General features: G+C 37.7%; 1 protein-coding gene and 1 pseudogene across 5 annotated transcripts in view; one reads left to right on the plus strand and one right to left on the minus strand.

Annotated features, from left to right (window-relative positions):
• UMAD1 (UBAP1-MVB12-associated (UMA) domain containing 1) overlaps positions 1 to 21,984 on the plus strand; it is a 244,243-nt gene that overhangs the window by 66,203 nt on the left and 156,056 nt on the right. The window lies entirely within an intron of this gene.
• LOC100664067 (5-azacytidine-induced protein 2-like) lies at positions 6,029 to 7,411 on the minus strand (annotated as a pseudogene).

Raw genomic sequence — 21,984 nt, forward strand, 5'->3', positions numbered from 1 at the left:
CTCTGGGATTCCCCTAGTCGCAATCATACCATTAGGTATGGTCTTTTCATGAGAATTTGGGGTCTGTATCTCATTTGGACTTTAATTTTTAAGTACTTAAAAGTTTTTTCCTTCCAGGTAGAGGTGAAAAAAAAAAGATCAAACGTGTTTTAAGGAACAGAACTATGGTAGCAGTGTGGGTCCTGTCTGTAGAGGAAATAGAGATAGGAAGGATATTTGCAAGGGTAGAGGCAAGAAATGGTGAAGTTCTGGAGTAGTGAGTGGCAATGGGGAGTAAAAGGGGAAAACAGCTTTTAGAGATACTGTTAGGTAGAATCAAGAGGTTTGAATCATTTGCATTCTGGAGAATTATGTAAAAGGCATATATGTTTAATTTGTTCACAGTCAAACCAGCAGACTCTTTACTAAATTGCTGGTTTATTTATAAGCTGGCCCAATAAGACTTTTCAGAAACTTTTTTTAAAGAATATAAATCTCTTCCTCAGAGTGTAATGTTAGAACTGAGTTTGAAATGGACTATTTGATTAATGATTCAAATGGCCTGTTAAAATGTATAAGAAGCCTTAAGTATAAAGTATACGTAAAAAAATTATATATACACATAAGATAAATTGTACATAAGAATCACTGGGGGAGCTTGTTATACATAAGAATCACCTGGGGATCTTGTTATTATACATAAGAATCATGATAATATGTAGATTGTGATGCAGTGTATCTCAAGTAGAAAGGCAGATTTTCAGCTGGGGTTGAACTGGAATGAGCTGGTTCAAAGCCCTGTCTCTCAACTAACCTGGTGACCTTGGATAGTTGTTTAAGGTTACTAAGCCTCATTTTCCTTATGTGTAAAATAGCGATAGTATGTGGACCTCTCTCACAGGACTCAGTGACATCATTAGGGTGCTGTGGGGGGTGCGGACTGCACCAGTTGACACTGTCAGGGGGTGACACTGAAATAACTGTATAAAATTTTTGTGAACTGCTTCAGTATAGATTTATTATTTTTGATAAAAATATCCCTGTACAGGCAGTTCCCTGGTTACAAGTGAGATCTGTTCCTGTCTTTAAGTTGAATTTGTAGGTAAGTTGAATAGGTGCATATGGTTCTTATTTAGCCTTACATTAGTGCAAGAAAAGCCTGGAAGTCTTTTCAATGATTTAAAAGCTGCACCTGCAGCAAGTGGAGGTGATTTTGATGAAGAATTTGTTGAGTAGGGGTTGGTTCAGTCATTTTAAAGCGAGGGCAGATTTACCTTTTTTTTTTTTTTTAAAGGGTAAGAGTTTTCTGTAAGGTGGGTGTTCATAACTTGGGGACTGCCTGTAGTTAGTTGTAACAATAACAACAAAAAAATTCGTAATTCATAAGCCCAACTTACATGTGTCAGTGTACTTACAAGGCCAAAACTCTATGTTAATTTACTTTTTGAATCTTCTAATGCACTCTGGTCAGAGTTATTACTACCCAATTACAATGACGCTTTGAATCACTTCTATTCGTCTGCAGGTGCTACAAGCACGGGCTGTTGTTTTTGTTGCTGCCGGGGGGTTTTATAGTTGCTGATTGTGTCAGATTTTCTGATGTTTTAGCTACAATATTGTGGTAATGAACATGGTGGGGGCGGTGACACGATGAGTTATTGTACTTAGTGACACCTAGTAATAGGACTGTGAGGATTATCTGAGGCAAATACCAGCTATTATTATTTTGTATTATACAGTCAATTTTAGATAATATTCTTAGAGCTTCTTCTTGGGTTAATTTCTCTAGCCATTGTGAGTCACTAAAGTGTTCTTGTTATTTTGGGAAAGCAAATGCAATAAGTAATTCATGTCCCCTTTAAGAAAATATTTATTGCCTGAGCATTGTTTTTAGGTGCTGTGGAGTTGGTTCTGACTCACAGCAACCCTATAGGAAGAGTAGAGCTGCCCCATAGAGTTTCCAGGGAGGGGCTGGTGGATTTGAACTGCCAGCCTTTTGGTTAGTAGCTGAGCTCTTAACCACTACGCCACCAGAACTCCGGCCTGAGCATTAGTGAACTGGTGTGTTTCATTCTTGATAAACCTAAAAAAGTTAACCCTCCTATGAAGTTCGACTTAAGTCCTGAAATTTACTCGTTGTCTCCAACTGCTACAGTTAATAAATTTGTGATGAGAAATAAATAGGTAGAACATGAATGTTATTTTTTTCCAGATCTATTTTCTAGACCTCCTATTTCTATATCTTCTATGAATACATCTAGTCAGTAGCTTTTTATTGATTTCCAATGTTCCAGTTATCTTTTGTTCCAAACTTAGTGGCATAAAACAGTATTTTTTTTTTATTTTCTCTCATGGTTCTGTAACGAGCTTAGCTGGGCATTTCTTGCTTAAGCTCTTTCATGTGGTTGCAGTCAGGTGTTGCCTGGCGTAAAGTTATCAGAAAACTCACATGACTGGCAGGTGATGCTGGCTGTTGGCTGGAAGCCCAAACTAAGGCTGTCAGTAAGCATATGTATACGTAAGACATAGGCTCTTCATACCGCTTGAGTTTCTCATAAAATGGCGGTTGCATTCCAAGAGGGAGCGTGTCAGGAATGAACATTTATAGAGGCAGGAAGTAGAAGCTGCCAGGTCATTTAAGACCTATATTCAGAACTGGCATAGCATCACTTCCACTATACTCTGTTGATCAGAGTTGTCACAGGGTGTGCCCAGATTCAAAGGTGTGGAGAAATAAATACCAGCTTTTAATGGAGAAAGTGAGAGTCCCTGGGTGGCGCAAACGGTTAACTGCTCAAGTAATAGACAAAAAGTCAGTGGTTCAAACCCACCCAGAGATACCTCAGAAAACAGCCTTGCAAACCCCATGGAATAGTTCTACTCTGCACATGTGGGGTCACCGTGGGTCAGAATCAACTCGACGACAGCTAACAGCAGCAACAGCAATGGAGGAAATATTGGTAAAGAGTAGTGGGATGGGAGATGTTGTGGCCAACTTTGGAAACTACAATCTGTCACAATCAGTGAGTATAGGAAAGGTAGAGAAGAAAATGATTACAGAAGCTACCAATATTCTCATCCCATTAAAAAAATTTTGTAAGCTTTTTTATTTTGGAATTTGATTTGTGAAGTTTCAAAGATACTACAAAACTTTCTTTATACCCTTCAGCCCACTTCCTCTAACATTAACAGCTGTAGCCATTGTAGATTTATCAGAATTTAGAAATTAACATTGGTACAATACTATTAACTAAACCACAAACTTTATTTGGGTTTCACCAGTTTTTCCACCAATGCCCCTTTTCTGTCCCAGGATCCAGCATTGTATCTAGCCATGTTCTATTTTAACATGTAAACCAATCTCTTCTTTCTCATACTGGTAATTTCTCTCCTTCTTTCACAACCAATTGGGAAATCATTTGCTTTCAAATATGTGTCTTTATAAATAGTGAAATTAAAAAAAAAAAATGATCCAAGTCAATTGGGGAGCCAGTATCTCTAAAATGTATTTTAGCCTTTTTAGGATGCTATAAAACATTTTTCTTAGGAGTTGCTATTAGCCTTTTAACAAGAGAAAAATAGTAAAGTTTCTAATAGAAATATATAACATTATAGCCATTCTGGGTGTTTTTAAAAGTTTCCATGTTAACTTTAAACCTTAATCTTTGTTGTACTTGTGACAGAAAAAAAAAATGACTTAAATCAGTGTGCATAAGACTTTAACATTGCGGTTTAAATTTATAGACTTCAACATAACCACCATTTTCTGGTGATTCAACATTCAGTCTGATTTTCCACCTCATTGAAAACATTCTCCAGCTGCTGCCGAGTGATTTCATAAATTGCATTCATGATCCTGGCTCGAAGTTCCTTTAAAGAATGTGGTCTGGATGAATACACAGCAGTTTTAACACAGTCCTATAAAATATAGTTCAGTGGGATAGGTCAAGTTTAAAGTTGCACAAGGATTTCATAAACACCCTGAGTAGATGGGCACTAAAACTTTGAATGTGTTATGTGGAAAAACCTTATAAAAGATGGCAACGTTCCAAAGGTAGATTAAGTTGGTCATCTATGAAACAATTCCTACTACTGATGGTTCTCAATAGTACCACCTGCTAGTTCTTTCATATTAAATTGTGTGAAATAACACATTCTGTAAACTGATGAACTACTTATTTATTTAATAAATCCATCAGTGAAAGAAACCTCTGTCATAAGAAATGGAGTTATTTATTAGGCTCAAAAGGTCTTAAGCCAGAAATGTCAGGCACTTTCTTTTGTGAACAAAGAATGTTGCAATCTGCCACAAAAACAGCAGCAAGTAGCACCCCATACCCAGTTGGGTTGTTTGTCCTTTATTTGGCAGGAAACTGCAGAATCTCTGGGTAGTCAGCTGAATGCCAAGTTAAACCTCAGAAAGACATCAAGGGCCTTGATGTATAGTTCAGAAGGTACTACTAGCTATGGGGTGTGCACTGAAGGCCTGTATTTTGGATACTTTAATGGTACATTTCCTTCACTGATTTTATTTATTAGTTTAGTGGGAATATCTTTCATCCAGCCATGGCAATTGCTATCTTAAGAAACAAAGCAAACCAATATGAGCTTCACATTTCTAAATTAGGATTGTGGCTCCCTTGTTAGAATAGATATTGCACACGCTTTGAAATTAATAGGATCAGATGAAATGGATGATACACAGAAAACGTTAGTGGGATGTGGTAAATATGTCTACACAGACTGATTTATCACCAGGCATTGTGCAGAATTAATCCCAGGACAGTTTTTAATACTAGCAGGATAGTTAGATATTCTGCTAAAATACCATATGAATTTTGAACTGTCACTGAAACTTTAACTGTTTATAATAATATATGAGTTGTTTGTAATTATATGTTTTATATGTCTAACATACTCCATTTATATTAGTAGTTTGGAACTATCTTGAATCTAGATACCATATGCCAAGATAGATTTCCTACTTATTGATAAAATTTTTTTTTTTAATAGATTTGTATCATACAAGACTATCTTACTTTAGAGAAGAAAATATAAGTATATTTTTTGGTTCTTTTAGATAATTCTGAAGTTTTAATTCCTTGGATTTTCAATGAAATGTAGTTTCTTTTTTCTTTTCTTATTTATTTATTTAAATTTAAATAGTTAAGAATTACCACTGTATGCTTTAATTTCAAGGCATGGGGTTATCCACCCCCATTTTTAAAAACTTTTGATAACTTTGATCAAAGTTATTATTCTAACGTTAATATAAGGTCTACAGTTTAGAGCGTTGCTTTTGAGGCCTAATTGCTTGTTCTGTAGTTCTGAGAAGACTGTATTAGCTCATGGAGTCTCAGAGCATTGAGTCCACTATAATGTGATTTGGGGAGTGTGAGATCAAATTAAATCTTTGGATTTGTCTTAGTGTGGATGTGACTTTTCTCTTAGTTCCTAGAAATTCTCTGGCTCCTGTACCTTGAGGTCATAGCTTGTTGTTGTTGTTAGTTACCATCAAGTCTATTCTGACTCATGGTGACCCCATGTGTGCAGAGTGGAGCTGCTCCATAGGGTTTTTCATGGCTATAACCTTTTGGAAGGAGATCTCCAGGCCTGTCTTCTGAGGTACCTCTGGATGGGTTAGAACTGCCAACCTTTCGGCCAGTAGTCGCATGCTTAACCATTTTCATTACCCAGGGACTCCTGGAGGTTGTAGCTAACCTTTATTTATTATTAAGATTTAAAAAAATTAGGGCCTATTTATTTGAGCCCTTAAATTCATGAACACATGAAGCTTATGCTTTTGAAATTATTTTCTCTATTCAATTTAAGCTATATTTTAGTGCTTTTACTTTTCAAGGTTAAATATCTCTCCTTAATCAGCTTTCACCCGAATTTGAAGGATATGTTATACTTCATTATATGGGAGAATGTATTAACAGTATTAGACATTTGAAGTTTCATCATAAATACTCAAGATCATGAGGGATATGGTTAAAATGAAGCCCTTCCCCATGGATTGCTGAAACCAAATGCCTAGCCTCTTGCTTTTCATTCTCCCCCTTAAAATATAGTTACCTATCATTTCCATTAATTTGCATGTTACCTTATTGTATATCTTTTGGTCTTTAAAGCAAAATTATATGTCATTATACTCTGAAAGCATGCTTAAGGACACAGGTGATAAGGTGTTGTTTTAATGGTTTCTATCATGGAACACTGGGTTTAACAAAACAATGATGTGAAAAAAACTTCCCAGGAACCCATCTAGTAAATTACTGTTAATAGATGATGATTTGTCTGTGAAGAGTGGTTATGCCTTAAATAATTGTTTTGAGGTCAAAGAGATAAGTTGACATTGGGTGATTGACAGCCCACCACTCTTGAGAACACAGATACCAGAGATGAAGGAAATACAGTATAATTTAAAGGTAATTTTTAAGGTATAGTATATGCTTTTTTTTACACACACAGTAAAGAACTCTACAAACTTTTAATCTAACTCCACTTTTAGTTTGTTACACACATTTCTTGGGGAACCACTGGAGGAGTCCCATGTCCTTATCTGCAGATATGAATCTTTTCCAAATTAATTCCTATAAAGGCAGTTTTGATTATGCTGATCCAAATAACGCAGAGACAAAGGCAAAGTTTTACTCCTAGTTTCCCCCCAGGCTACCTCACGTGGTTAGGAGGACTTGGGAACATTCACAGATTGTCTTCCATACAATTTTTGCCATAGAAGTTGTGTTCCTGAAAGTGTGTGCCATCTTTAGGAATGGACCTCTCATTTGTCCATGATTGCAGAATTGCTGTCTATCATAAAGTGTTTATATTTCCTGGTAGAGGGGAAGCTGTGGTATTTATTACAAACAGGTTTGTATTTGGTGAGAGAGGAGGAATGTCTTGAATATTGCACGCAGTAAAATGCATCACGTGCCGTTTTGTACTGTCCTTCCCCAGGTCTTCAACGCATTCTGTTGGGGCAGAGGCTTTTTTGATTGCAGCTGGGGTTATTAGTGTTCTCATAGTTCAGCCTGCACTAAAGTTACATATGTAAATTAGTCATTTCTCTCTTCAGTTTCCTGTATGAATGTTGCATATTATCACTTGAAAAACTTGATCTTTGGAGATATCTGCCGTTCAGATCCTCTTCCTGAGACTGATGCCTTTGTTTGGATTTTTGTAGCTGTATTTTGAGATTGCTTCATTGCTTCCTCCTAAGTTCCAGCTCTTGTTCCAAACCACGTATCTTCAGATCACAGCGCGACTTTCCCACCTCCCAGTTTGATGAAGCTGGATTTAAATTCCTCTTCACCTGCTGAATTTCCACCTTTGTCCTTAAATGGAGCTCTGCTTATTTAGATTGCAGCTGTTCACTCCATACTTTCAAAGATTCAGAGTTGTCTTTATTCATCGTATTCCAATATGCTTTTCAGATGATCTCTATCAATGTAGACCTCCTGATGTGTGTGATAGCTTTTGTTGATTTGTTTTCATTTCACAGAACTTGTTTCTCCATCTAATTGAAATCCCATAAACATTTCTTCAAAACATCTTTTTCTTTTCTGTAAGAAAGTGTTCTCTCTCTGAATCCTACAGTTGTTTCTTGTTGTGTTCATGAACAGTGACTAGAGCAAAATATAAACTGACAAGTCTCCTCAGTGTGTTTAGATGAGAGTCACCATATTGCCTCTGAGCCTTTTTCATGATACAGAAGCCAGATGTCATCCTCTGCCTGTGCATCCATGACGGTCAGAGCCTGGCTACAAGTTCCCATTCCCCAGTGGTAGCAAACAAATGAGAAACAACCCAGGTCGCCAGAGGTCACCCAGGCCTCTGGTGTCCCCCACAGGCCCTACTGCCTCCCCAGTTACAGTAGCTGCCTGGCTCTGTGAGGGGTTTCCCTTTCTTGGCCTGGGCTGTGCCCCTGCCTAGAAAGTTCTCTAAAGCTAAATTTCCTGTGGTCTCTTTTTTTAAATTGTGGTAAAATACATGTATAACAAAACTTTTGCCAATTCAGCAATTTTTGTGTTATAATTCAGTGACTGTGGTTATGTTCATCATATGCAACCTTTACCTTTCCTGTGGTCTTTTGAAGAGAAAGGAGTTAAGCTTAAAAAATTGTGTAATTTCATACATTAATTTAGGGGAAAACATGATGCCTAGGAAGTCAGACAAATCTGGATGAGTCTTAGCTCTGCTCCTTACTTAAGTGAGTTAATTAACCTCCCTGGGCTTCAGTTTCCTCAGCTACGGAAGGAAGGTGATGACATTGTCTAAGATAGGGCTGGTATGAAGTTTAGATCCAATAATGTATGCAAAATACCCAGCTCAGCGCTGGGCGTATAATAGGTGCTCGGGTGCAACTGCGGTTAAGTGCTTTATTGATAACCTAAAGGCTAAGGGTTTGAACCCACCCAGTGGCTTCTTGGGAGAAAGACCTGACTGTCTGCTCCAGTAAAGACTATAGCCTAAGAAGCCCTATTGGGCAGTTCTCTTCTGTCACGTGAGGTCACTATGAGTGGAGATTGACTCGATGGCACCTAATAGCAACAGCAGTCAACAACAGTTTCTCCTCTTGGGCAGGAAGCTGAGGTTTCTGAACAAACCCATCACCAATTCTTAAATTTTGGATTTTGTTTTGTGTGTTATTTAACCTATGAAGTAAATACTGTTTAGTCATGTTGTTGGATCAAAAGCCTGGAGAAGCCAAACAACCACAACAGTGTGGTTGAAGAACAAATTGGTAGGAAAAACTCAATATTATTTGATTCATTCCACCTATGACAGTTTTGTTTATTTTTGTGACACAACAATGGCTGCGCTATTATTTTACTGTGTACACTGAGATTTATAAAGTTTTAATTACCCTTATATTTTCATCTATCAGAAAATGATTGTTTTTTCCTTTATTTACCAATAAGTTTTTGCTAAATTTGTCTCTTCGGAAGCTTGGTATTCTTTTTATAACTTAAAGACTGGAATGTAGGCAAGGTGGCATAATAAGTGCTCGACTGCTAAGTGAGAGGTCGGCAGTTCAAACCCACCAGCCACTCCGTGGGAGAAAAGACCTGGCAATCTGCTCCCATTTCAGCCTAGGAAACCCTACAGGGCAGAGTCAAGGTGGAGGCACACAACAACAAATTTTAAAATAAAATCTAGAAATACCTCAATATAATGTTGGTACATTTGCTTGTTAATTAACCCTGAATATTTTGTTTTTCTTGAAATGAAGTCTGTTCCCTTGGCCATTTGATTATGGAATACATCTTGGAGTTTAATCTAGTGTTCCTTACCTATTGGTACTTCATGCTTGGAAGGGGGCTAGCCTGAGTAATCCTTGTGGCTATTTGGACCAAATCATTTCCTGCAAGTTATCTGCATTGAATTGCAGTGGAAGAATGAAGTGAAAGCAGTTTACCCAAGTGGCCAGTGGTTTGACCTCTGAAGCCCATTAAACCTGAGTTCAAACATGGTTCCAATGATGTAATTAGCTGTGAGTCTTTGGTAAAATGGGGTAATAATAACGCCTAATTTCAGATTGTTGTAAAGATTAAGGGACATAATACATGCCAAAGCTTTATTCCAGCATTTGCATACACTAAGTCCTCAGTACTTGTTAGCCATTTTTATATAATGGGAAAATCCAATGTTAATAAGACTTTGTTTTAGTATTTGCCTTTCAACAAAGCAACAACGTAATTTTTCATGTTATCACTTGAGAAAATGGATTCTAAAACTGAGCTAATACAAAAATGTTATTTTTGATACATATAGGGATAAAATTATTTTGAATTGATAAAAGGATCTTTAGACTATTAAACAGTAATATCTTAGTTTTTGAAAGAATTAATCCAGTTTCATAAAGGTAGTTAATGTATGACTGAGAACTAGTGTAGATAATGGAAGAATTTAATGTGTTTTATGAAATTTTCCAGTATTAGATCTGACTCACTGAACCTGAAATGGAACAAACAATAGGAAGGCTTGTCCTCTCTATGCCATTAGTGCCAAAAAGTAAATCACTGCTGTATTCACCAAGTCATAACATTTAAATAATCTCTATTTGAGTTGAATTACCTCACTGTGATATTTGACGCTGACTACTGGAAACCTGGAAACCCTGGTTGCATAGTGAGTAAGAGCTATGGCTGCTAGCCAGAAGGTTTGCAGTTTGAATCCACCAGGTGCTCCTTGGTAACTGTATGGGGCAGTTCTACTCCGTCTTGTAGGGTCACTATGAGTTGGAATCTACTCGACAGCATCGAGTTTGTTTTTTGGTTTACTGGAAACACTGGTGGCATAGTGATTAAGTGCTACAGCTGCTAACCAAAAGGTTGACAGTTCAGATCCACCAGGCGCTCCTTGGAAATTCTATGGGGCAATTCTACTCTGTCTTATAGGATCACTATGGGTCAGAATCGATTCGATGGAAATGGTTTGGTGTTTTTTTTTTTTTTTTTACTGGTTCAAGCAGGACCTGGTGATCTTTAATGGGCTCTTGTTCAAGGTCAGTTGATACTAGGTTGTTGCATCAATATTCAAGTATTACAAAAAATAATATGGATGTAGAAAAACATTGCCATTGAGCGATGAACGTAAATGAACTTTGTCTTTGTAACCAAATGCTATAAAAACTAATGCATCAAGAAAATTTCCTTGCTTTAGCTTTACTAGTAATTTGCTTTTTCTGACCTATTCTTAGGGCTGTAGCTACCTAGACAGAGTCGGATTATCCAATAAGCAAGGTAAGCACTGTGCTTTTCACCACATTAAAGATTCTGCTTCTATGTATAGCTGCCATCTGTCTGTCTCCCAACCCCACAGCACCTTCCTATAGAATCAGAACCCCCTTTCAAATTACAATCCCTGAGAGGGACAGATGACCCAGCAAACAGGTAAACACAGGCTTACTTACTAATCTGTAGTGAAATTGTTCACTGTAGATTATAACTAAGCCTGTGCTTACCTTGCTTATTGAATAAACCATCCCTGCCTAGCAGCATTACATGCAGGGGTGGCTTATCCAATAGGCAAGGTAAGGGTGGTACTTACCAGATCATCTTACCAGGTCTAATGTGGTGAAACCCATGTGAAATTGTTCACTGCAGATTAGTAAGTAAGCACAAATAAGCCCATACTTACCTTGCTAGCTGGGTCATCCACCAGTCAGGGGTTGTAAATTTTGGAAAGAGCTTTTGATTCTGTAGGAAGGTGCTGTGGGGTTGGGAGAGGGACAGATGCCAGCCATACCTAGAAAGCAGACTCTTCGATATAGTGAAAAATTACAAAATTCTTCACTATAGATCATCTAGTAAGCAAGGTAAGCACTGTGCTTACCTTACCTATTGGCTAATCCACCCCTGATCACATTAATGTGTGTCATTGTGTGTTTCTCCTGCTTTCCTGTTTCCTGCAGGCTGGAACCTCCAGCCCTCATCCTCTCTGGGATGGTGCTAATGCGCAAAGATGGCACCGCCCCTACTGTCATCAGTAAAGTGTCAGTGTTTCTGCTGCAGCTGCCATGTGCAGATGCTAACTAGAGAAGGTCGAACCATTAGCTGAAAGATTGACATTATAAGTTCCCAAGTGAGACAGAGAATGGGGAAAACGAAACTAAAACAAGGAGACAAGGTGTAGGGAATGAATTTGCATTTGGACCCCTGAAAGAACAGGCAGAAATTATTTTTACTTCTAAGCAGCATTATTCAGGCATAATACTTTAACAAGTTATAAACATCTTTAAAATAAAGATGTTTCAGACGTTGTTTAACTGTTATGTAAGTATACCTTAAATAGCTTAATTAATATGCCTTAATACATATTTAAAGTAAGAAATTGGCACAGTTGGTTAAAGTATCAAATTTTTTAAATTTATCAGTCCATAGATGAGAACAACGTTCAGTAGTGAGCTGCGGCATCAGCAGGCATTTGCGTTTTAATCATACAGTCAGTTTATATCTCACTGTCATTACCTTAGGGAGCCTTGATGGTGCAGTGGTTAAAGTGCTCAGCTACTAACCAAAAATGTCAGCAGTTCAAACACAGCAGCCACTCTTGGGGAGAAAGATGTGACAATCTGCTTCAATAAAGATTTACAGCCTTAGGAACACTATGGGGCAGTTCTGCTCTGTCCTTACAAGGGTCACTATGAGTTGGAATCGACTCGACGGGCAGTGGGTTTGGTTTTGGTTTTGTCATTATCTGGCTAGGTCCCTGTAAAATTTTGTCAGTAAGTCGCTGTAACCTGTAACCTCAGGTGTGATTTGGGACCCCTTCCCTGTTTTTAACACCTGCCCTTTTCCTGTAGAGTTCAGCAAAAGTAGCATCAGTAGCTCAACCGATGTCTCTTTGAAGTAATTGTTTACTCTTGTGCAGTCTGATTTAACCTCAGCACCTTTGCTGTCTAAAACTGATCTGAAATATTTTCAAACCTTGGAATAGATTCTTCATGATCTACTCTTTCTCAGGAAAATTAATCGGTAATCCTGTGACATAGCAAGTCAAACAAGCAATAACTTTATTCGAGACACTTAGAAAACCTGAGTATTCGTTAGGGTCAAAGGTACTTAGTATTTCTTTAAATATATATATAAATAAAGAATTTTTAAATTTCCACATTGGAATGAAATGAATTTGTGAGTTTTTTTTTTTTTTTTTAAGAAGAAACTACCCAGCTTGCCACTTTAGAGAAGTTGTGAAGATGTTCAGATTCTGCTTATTTGTCTATACAAAAGAGAGCACAGAAAGCTTAACCAGGACACGCATGAAGAGAAATCTGCGTAAGCCTCACAGCTACCTGTGGCAGTGGGGAAAATAGAAAGGCAGGTTAAATAAGTCAAGACTCTTAAGTATCTAATTACTATGCCCCCTCAAACAGAAGCATAATTGTTAAAAGCTCCCCAAACTTGGAAATTGCTACTACTTTAAGGACACAAGGCCGGTTTGAATTCTGAGCAGCAGACTCACTTTAATTTGAAAAGTAGATTGCCTCTCGGGCTCTCTTCTGCTGCTGCTGCAGCTGCTGCTTTTCTTTCTTTTTATTCTACTTCTTCTAACCAAAATCCTTTTTCTCAGCAGATTATAATGTGAGCTCTATATTTCCCATGTTAGGTTCAAACCTATGTTTTTAAACCACCTCAAAGAATGCTTCCTGAGAATTTATTACTATCCTTTGTAATACCTTAAAAAGTTTGCTGTTTTATATCCCCTCCCAAAAATCACCAGATTACTTTTTTAAGTCCAAAAAAATCTGTAAAAATCATCCAAATTCTTCTTCAGGCTGTCATACTTTGAGTTTTGTACTGCTTTTTATAGTAAGATTGGCAAGTTTTCTACCTATTCCTTAAAATATTTTGTTTTTCCTAAATTACTTTATATTTAAGTTGGTGTTCTCTTTGTTCTAGAATTCTGAAATTTGGGGGACAAGTTCAAGTAGGATATACCTTTCATAATAAAATCTATCTTTTGTATTACCCTTTCTGTACTGAAGAATTATAACCCTCAGTTATAGTTTACCACATACCGCAATCAATAGATTCCTTAATCATTTTAGTTTCTTAGGACTTTACCCATCCATCCATTTATGTCTTGACATGTGGCTATCTTGAATTCAAGACAATTTGAGAGTAGGAATAAATTTATTGTCTTCCTCTGTTAATATCGAAATCAAGAATTCATCATTTCTTTAAATGCTGACTTTTAGTGTTTTTTTTTTTTTTTTTCTTCACTCTATTCATTTGGTGAAGCATTAATTAAGGTAATAGCATGGCAGAGTTTAGCAGTGCCACTGTGAGTCTTTGAGCAATAGTGCATGTTGTATCAACTTCCTCAGGTTATACAGCCTGTGTTTTATACCATGAAGCAGTCATTTGGGGAATAGTTCTTAAGAGGTTTCCCCAGATGTTGACCTTACTAGGGGAACTTTAAATTTCTTTTAGGTGCATGGAAAAAATGAAGAAGTGGTTTTACTTGTATGTGTGTTTTAAAAAGTTTTTAATGCAGTGAATTAAAATATGATTAAAATAATAGTTGAGGTCCCGTATGTTTTATATTGAGCCAACATTAACTTGAATAAACATGAAACTATCAGCTTGCTGAAAAAAAATTGCAGACTTTTCAGTTAACTACAATTAATATTATAAATACTGAGCAAAACCTGCATTTCTTCGTCATTTGAAAATGGGACTATTAAATTTTTAGTAAGATGATTTAAAACTTGTACTTAACACCTACGTAAATGACAAAGTACAGTTATTTTAGTACTTCTAAAGAAAATATTTCTATTTTTTGATGTAATAAAAATTAACAAATTTATAGTTATTTGAGAGACCCTGAAACTTGATTTTGAACACAGAATAGCTAAAGCAAAGGAGAGAAATGAAATAAAAGAGCTGAACAGAAGATTTCAAAGGGCAGCTTAAAAAAAAAGTATGATAATGACATGCGCAAAGACCTGGATTAGGAAACCAAAAGGGAAGACATTTCTCAAGCAGAAAGAACTGAAGAAAAAATTCAAGGCTTGAATTGCAATACTGAAGGATTGTATAGGCAAAAAATTGAACCATGCGGGAACCATCAAAAGAAGGTGGAAGGAATACACAGAGTCGCTATACTAAAAAGAATTGGTCAATGTTCAACCATTTCAAGAGGTAGCATATGAGCAAGAACCGATGGTATTGAAGGAAGAAGTCCAAGCTGCACTAAAGGCACTGGTGAAAAACAAGGCTTCAGGAATTGATGGAACACCAGTTGAGATGTTTCAGTAAAGTGATGCAGTGCCGGAAGCATTTACTCATCTATGCCAAGAAATTTGGAAGACAGCTACTTGGCCAACCGACTGGAAGAGATCCATATTTGTGCCCATTCCAACGAAAGGCAATCCAGTGGAATGTGGAAATTATTGAACAATATCTTTAATATCCCACGCAAGTACAATTATGCTGATGATAATTCAGAAATGGTTGCAGCAGAACATCAAGAGGGAACTGTCAGAAACTCCAGCTGGATTCAGAAGAGGACATGGAACCAGGGATATCATTGCTGATGTCAGATGGATTTTGGCCGAAAGTAGAGAATACAAGAAAAATGTTTACGTGTGTTTTATTGACTGTGCAAAGGCATTTGACTGTGTGGATCATAACAAATTATGGATAAAATTGTGAAGAATGGGTATTCAAGAACACTTAATTGTGCTCACGTGGAACCTGTTGATAGACCAAGAGGCAGTCATTCAAATGGTACAAGGGAATACTGCATGTTTTAAAATCAGGAAAGGTGTGCATCAGGGTTGTATGTTTTCACCATACCTACTCAATCTGTATACTGATCAGATACTCCAAGAAACTGGACTATATGAAGAAGAATGGGGCATCAGGATTGAAGAAAGACTCATTAACAGCCTGAGGTACGTATATGACACAACCTTGCTTGCTGAAAGTGAAAAGGACTTAGAGCACTTACTGATGAAAATCAAAGACCACAGCCTTCAGTATGGATTACACCTCAACCATAAAGAAAACAGAAATCCTCACAACTGGACCAATAAGCAATATCATGATAAATGGAGAGGAGGTTGAGGTTGTCAAGGATTTCATTTTACTGGGATCCACAGTCAACGCCCATGGAAACAGTAATCAAAAAATTTAACAATGTATTGCATTGGGCAGTTCTCCTGCATAAGACTTTTTTAAAGTGTTGAAAAGCAAAGTTGTCACCTTGAGAACTAAGGTGTGCCTGACCGAAGCCACGGTATTTTTAGTCACCTCCTATGCATGTGAAAGCTGGGCAATGAATAAGGAAGACCCAAGAAGAATTGATGCCTTTGAATTATGGTATTGGGGAAGGAAGAATATTCATTATACTGTGGACTGCCAGAAGAACGAACAAGTCTGTTTTGGAAGAAGTACAGCCAGAATGCTCCTTCAAAGCAAGGATAGGGAGACTTTGTCACGTGTACTTTGGACATGTTATCAGGAGGGACAGTTCCTGGAGAAGGACATTATGCTTGGTAAAGTAGAAGGTCAGTGAAATAGAGGAAGACCCACGACACGATAGATTGATATGATGGCTGCGACAATGGGCTCAAACACAGTAACATTTGTGAGAATGGCACAGGACCGGGCAGTGTTTCGTCCTGTTGTATGTAGAGTTACTATGAGTAGGAACCAACTCGGGGGCACCTAACAAGAAAAGCAACATAGTTACAGTGTTGTTGGAGAGATCTTTCCTATCAACTGCCTCTTAAACCTTATCATAAATTGTGAAAAAATGCTGTTGTTAAATCTGTACTGAAATGAGCCAACTCCATCATGAAGCACAGAAATCTGGTGCATAATAGATGCTCATTTGATGAAGTGTTGAAGGTTTTCGTATTAATGGCCTCATTCTGTAATATTTACTTTTCTAGTCAAATTCTCAACAATCTTCAGTATATTTTAATTATTAAGGCCCTTTTTCTGCTTCTGCTTTTTAAAACTATTTTTGATTTATTGAAATGTAACAATGTATAGTGGAAAAATATGCTAAAATATGTTCATGTCTGCACTCTTTTATCTGGAAAGATAAAAAAGAAACTGTTACAGTGGTTGCTTCCAGGGCCTGGGAATGTGGTCTTGGTGGTGAAGCGGACTATTTACTAATTAATTAATTCAGCAAATATTTATAGAGCATCTATTATGTGCTATAGGATCTCTGTAGTGTCACTATGAGTTGGAGTATTTATAGACCACCTATTAAAAGGTGTAGGATTGCTGTAGGGTTACTGTGAGTCAGAATTGACTTGATGGCAATGGGTTTTGTTTTGTTTTGTTGGTATTACGTGCCAGATACTATGCAAAATGTTGGCTATGCTGTGGTGACAAAGACAGACATGGTCCCTCTCTTCGTGGATCTTACCGTTTAGTTAAAGAGCCAGACATTGATACACACACACAGAATTACTTACAAATAGTTGTTGTTGCTGTTAAGATGATTCCTACTCATGGTGACCCCATGTGTGCAGAATAGAACTGCTTTCCATAGGATTTTTAGGTCTGTAACCTTTCAGAATGACCTTTCAGAAGTAAACTGCCAGGCCTGTCCTCCAAGGCACTTCTGGGTGGGTTTGAACTGCCAACCTTTTGTTTAGTAGTTGAGCGCTTAACCATTTGCGCCATCCAGGGACTCCTATAAATAGTAATGAGTGATATGAAGAAAAGGAAAGGATGTTCTGGGAGACGATTATACGAGGGAACTATTTTAATTTGGGAAGTTAGGGGTGGCCTTTCTGAGGAAGAGATATTTGAACTGGGGCCTGAAGGATGGGTTAGGGTTAGTTAGGCAAGGAAAATGAGAGACTAGCATGTGCAAAAGCAGTGAAGATCTTGGTTTACTGGAAGAACTGAAGGCAGATCAGTATGGCCTAGTGCAGAAAGGAGAGCAAGTGACATGGGATGAAGATGGAGAGGCACAGATAGAACATACAAGGCTTAATAGTTTGAATTTTATTCTAAAGTACAATGGGAAATCATTGGTTTTTAATCAGAGTTGTGATAGGACTTGGTTTTGTTTTAAATGACCTCACTGATTGTTGGAGAGGAGAATGGGAAGGATGTGCCCTATAGCAATAATAGTGCTGGTGAGACATGGTGGTGACATGGATCAAGAGATATCAGTAGCAAGAGAGAATTGGACATATTCAGTGCATAATTGGGGATTTAGTGATAGATTAAATATAGGAAGGAGGTACCCCAGGATTAATCTCAAATGTCTGGAATAAGTCACAGGGTGCAAGATGTAGAAGTCTAGAGAAAAGGTTTTATATAGTGGTGGAGCTACAGAAAAGAAAGCAGAGGTTTGGGCTTGTAGTATAAATTTAGGTATTGTTAGAGTATAGATTGTGTTTACATCTTTGTGCATGGATAGGAACACCTTCAGAGGGAATAGTGAATGATAAGGCAAGATGGGAGATTATAATGTGAGCCATAAAGCGACCTATTGTTGTTGTTAGGTGCCTTTGAGTCAGTTCCAACTCTTAGTGACCCTATGCACAACAGAACAAAACACTACCTGGTCCTGTGCCATCCTCACAATTGTTGCTATGCTTGAACCCATTGTTGTAGCCACTGTGCCAATCCATCGTGTTGAGAGTTTTCTTCTTTTTCACTGACCTTCTACTTTACCTTTTCCAGGGACTGATTCCTCCTGATAACATGTCCAAAGTATGTGAGACATAGTCCCAGCATCCCTGCCTCCAAGGAGCATTCTGGCTATGCTTCTTCCAAGACAGATTTGTTTGTTCTTTTGGCAGTCCATGGTATATTCGATAATCTTCGCCAACACCACAATTCAAAAGCGTCAATTTTTCTTCCATTTTCCTTATTCATTGTCAGCTTTCGCATGCATATGAGGCGATTGAAAACACCATGGCTTGGGTCCGGCCCACCTTAGTTCTCAAGGTGAGATTCTTGCTTTTCAACACTTTAAAGAGATTTTTTGTAGCTGATTTGCCTAATGCAGTGCATCTGTTGATTTCTTGACTGCTGCTTCCTTGGGTGTTGATTGTGGATCCAAGTAAGATGAAATCCTCGACAACCTCTGTCCCCTCTCCATTCATCATGATGTTGCTTATTGGTCCAGTTGTGAGAATTTTTCTTTATCTTGAGGTGTAATCCATACCGAGGACTATGGTCTTTGATCTTAATCAGTAAGTACTTTAAGTCCTCTTCATTTTCAGCAAACAAGGTTGTGTAATCTGCATAATGCAAGTTGTTAGTGAGTCTTCCTCCAATCCTGATGCCGTGTTCTTCTTCATATAGTCCAGCTTCTTGGATTATTTGCTCAGCATACAGATTGAATAGGTATGGTGAAAGGATACAATCCTGACATACACCTTTCCTAACTTTAAACTGTGCAGTATCCCCTTGTTCTGTTCAAACGACTGCCTCTTAATCCATGTAGAGATTCCTCATGAGCACGATTAAGTGTTCTGGAATTCCCATACTTTGCAGTGTTATCCATAGTTATGATCCACACAGTTGAATGCCTTAGCATAGTCAATAAAACACAGGTAAACATCTTTCTGGTATTCTGTGCTTTCAGCCAGGGTCCATCTCACATGAGCAGTGATATCCCTGGTTCCACATCCTGTTCTAAATCTGGCTTGAATTTCTGTCAGTTCCCTGTTGATACACTGCTGCAGTCAGTTTTGAATGCTCTTCAGTAAAATTTTGCTTGCATATGATATTAATGATATTGTTTGATAATTTCCACATTCAATTGGATCACCTTTCTTGGGAATAGGCGTAAATATGGATCTCTTCCAGTCGGTTGGCCAGGTGTCTGTCTTCCAAATTTCTTGGCATAGATGAGTGAGCACTTCAGTGCTGCATCCATTTGTTGAAACATCTCAATTGGTATTCCATCAATTCCCAGAGCCTTGTTTTTTGCCAGTGTCTTCAGTGTAGCTTGGACTTCTTCCTTCAGTACCATCAGTTCCTGATCATATGTTACCTCCTGAAATGGTTGGGTATCAACCACTTCTTTTTGGTATACTGACTCTGTATTCCTTCCATCTTCTTTGATGCTTCCTGTGTTGTTTAATATTTTCCCTATAGAATCCTCAGTATTGCAACTCGAGGCTTAATTTTTTTCTTAAGTTCTTTCAGCTTGAGAAATACTGACCATGTTCTTCCCTTTTGGTTTTCTATCTCCAGGTCTTTGCACATGTCGTCATAATACTTTACTTTGTCTTCTTGAGCCACCCTTTGAAATCTTCTGTTCAGCTCTTTTACTTTATCATTTTTTCCTTTTGCTTTAGGTACTCCATGTTCAAGAGCAAGTTTCAGAGTCTCTTCTGACATCCATTTAGGTCTTTCTGTCTTGTCTTTTTAAAGACCTCTTGCTTCATGTATGGTGTCCTTGATGCCATTCCACAACTCGTCTGGTCTTTGGTCATTAGTGTTCAACATATCAAATCTGTTCTTGAGATGGTCTCTAAATACAGGTGGGATGGACTTGTTCTAATTTTCTTTAGTTTCAACTTGAACTTGCATATGAATAATTGATGGTCTGATCTGCATTTGGCTCCTGGCCTTGTTCTGACTGATGATATTGAGCTTTTCTAACGTCTCTTGCCACAGATGTAGTCTGTTTGATTCCTGTGTATACCATCTGGTGAGGTCCATGTGTATAGTTGCCGTTTATGTTGGTGACAAAAGGTATTTGCAATGAAGAAGTCTTTGGTCTTGCAAAATTCAGTCATGCCATCTCTGGTATTGTTTCTGTCAACAAGGACATATTTTCCAACTACTGATCCTCCTTCTTAGTTTCCAACTTCTGCATTCCAATCACCAGTAATTATCAGTGCATCCTGATTGCATGTTTGATTAATTTCAAACTGCAGAAGTTGGTGAAAATATTTAGTTTCTTCATCTTTGGCCTTAGTGATTGATGTGTAAATTTGAATGATAGTCATATTAATTGGTCTTCCTTATAGGTGTATGGATATTATCCTATCACTGCCAGTGTTGCATTTCAGGATAGATCTTGAAATGTTCTTTTTGATGATGAATGCAACGCCATTCCTCTTCAATTGTCATTCCTGGCATAGTAGACCGTATGATTGTCCCACTGAAAATGACCAATACCAGTCCATTTCAGCTCACTAATGCCTAGCATATTGATATTTATACATTCCATTTGATTTTTGATGATTTCCAATTCCTAGATTCATACTTTGTACATTCCAGGTTCTGATTATTAATGGATGTTTGCAGCTGTGGCTTCTCATTTTGAGTCATGCCACATCAGCACATGAAGGCCCCAAAAGCTTGACTCCATCCACGTCATTAAGGTTGACCTGGAGAACTCCAGTTTTAAGAGCTTGAACAGAGTAGGAGAAACCCATAAAAGAGACTGAGAAAGAACAGCCGGAGAGTTATCAGGAAAACACTGAGGGAAGTAGGTGTTATGAAAGCTGAGGAAAAAGTGTTTCAGTAAGAATGGCGTTCATCCCTAAGGAATCCTCCAGAAAACTACTGAAACTAACAGAAGAGTTTGGCAGAGTCTCATGTTACAAAATAAACATACAAAAATCACTTGAATTCCTCTACATCAACAAAAAGAACATCGAAGAGGAAATCACAAATCAATACCATTCACAGTAGCCCTCAAGAAGATAAAATACTTAGGAATAAATCTTACCAAAGATGTAAAAGACCTATACAAAGAAAACTACAAAGTACTAGTGCAAGAAACTAAAAGGGACCTACATAAGTGGAAAAACATACCTTGCTCATGGATAGGAAGACTTAACATAGTAAAAATGTCTATTCTACCACAAGCCATCTATATATACAATGCACTTCCGATCCAAATTCCAATGACATTTTTTAATGTGATGGAGAAACAAATCACCAACTTCATATGGAAGGGAAAGAAGCCCCAGATAAGTAAAGCATTACTGAAAAAGAAGAAGAAAGTGGGAGGCCTCACTCTACCTGATTTTAGAACCTACTATACAGCCACAGTAGTCAAAACAGCCTGGTACTGGTACAACAACAGGCACATAGACCAGTGGAACAGAATTGAGAACCCAGATATAAATCCATCCACATATGAGCAGCTGATATTTGACAAAGGCCTGGCATCAGTTAATTGGGGAAAAGATAGTCTTTTTAACAAATGGTGCTGGCATAACTGGATATCCATTTGCAAAAAAATGAAACAGGACCCATACCTCATACCATGCACATAAACTAACTCCAAGTGGATCAAAGATCTAAACATGAAGACTAAAACAATAAAGATCATGGAAGAAAAAATAGGGACAACCTTAGGAGCCCTAATACAAGGCATAAACAGAATACAAAACATTACTAGAACTGACGAAGAGAAACCAGATAACTGGGAGCTCCTAAAAATCAAACACCTATGCCCATCTAAAGACTTCACCAAAAGAGTAAAAAGACCACCTACAGATTTGGAAAAAATTTTCGGCTATGACATCTCTGACCAGCGCTT

The sequence above is a fragment of the Loxodonta africana genome, chromosome 8 (genome assembly GCF_030014295.1).
Source record: "Loxodonta africana isolate mLoxAfr1 chromosome 8, mLoxAfr1.hap2, whole genome shotgun sequence".
Taxonomy (NCBI): domain Eukaryota; kingdom Metazoa; phylum Chordata; class Mammalia; order Proboscidea; family Elephantidae; genus Loxodonta; species Loxodonta africana.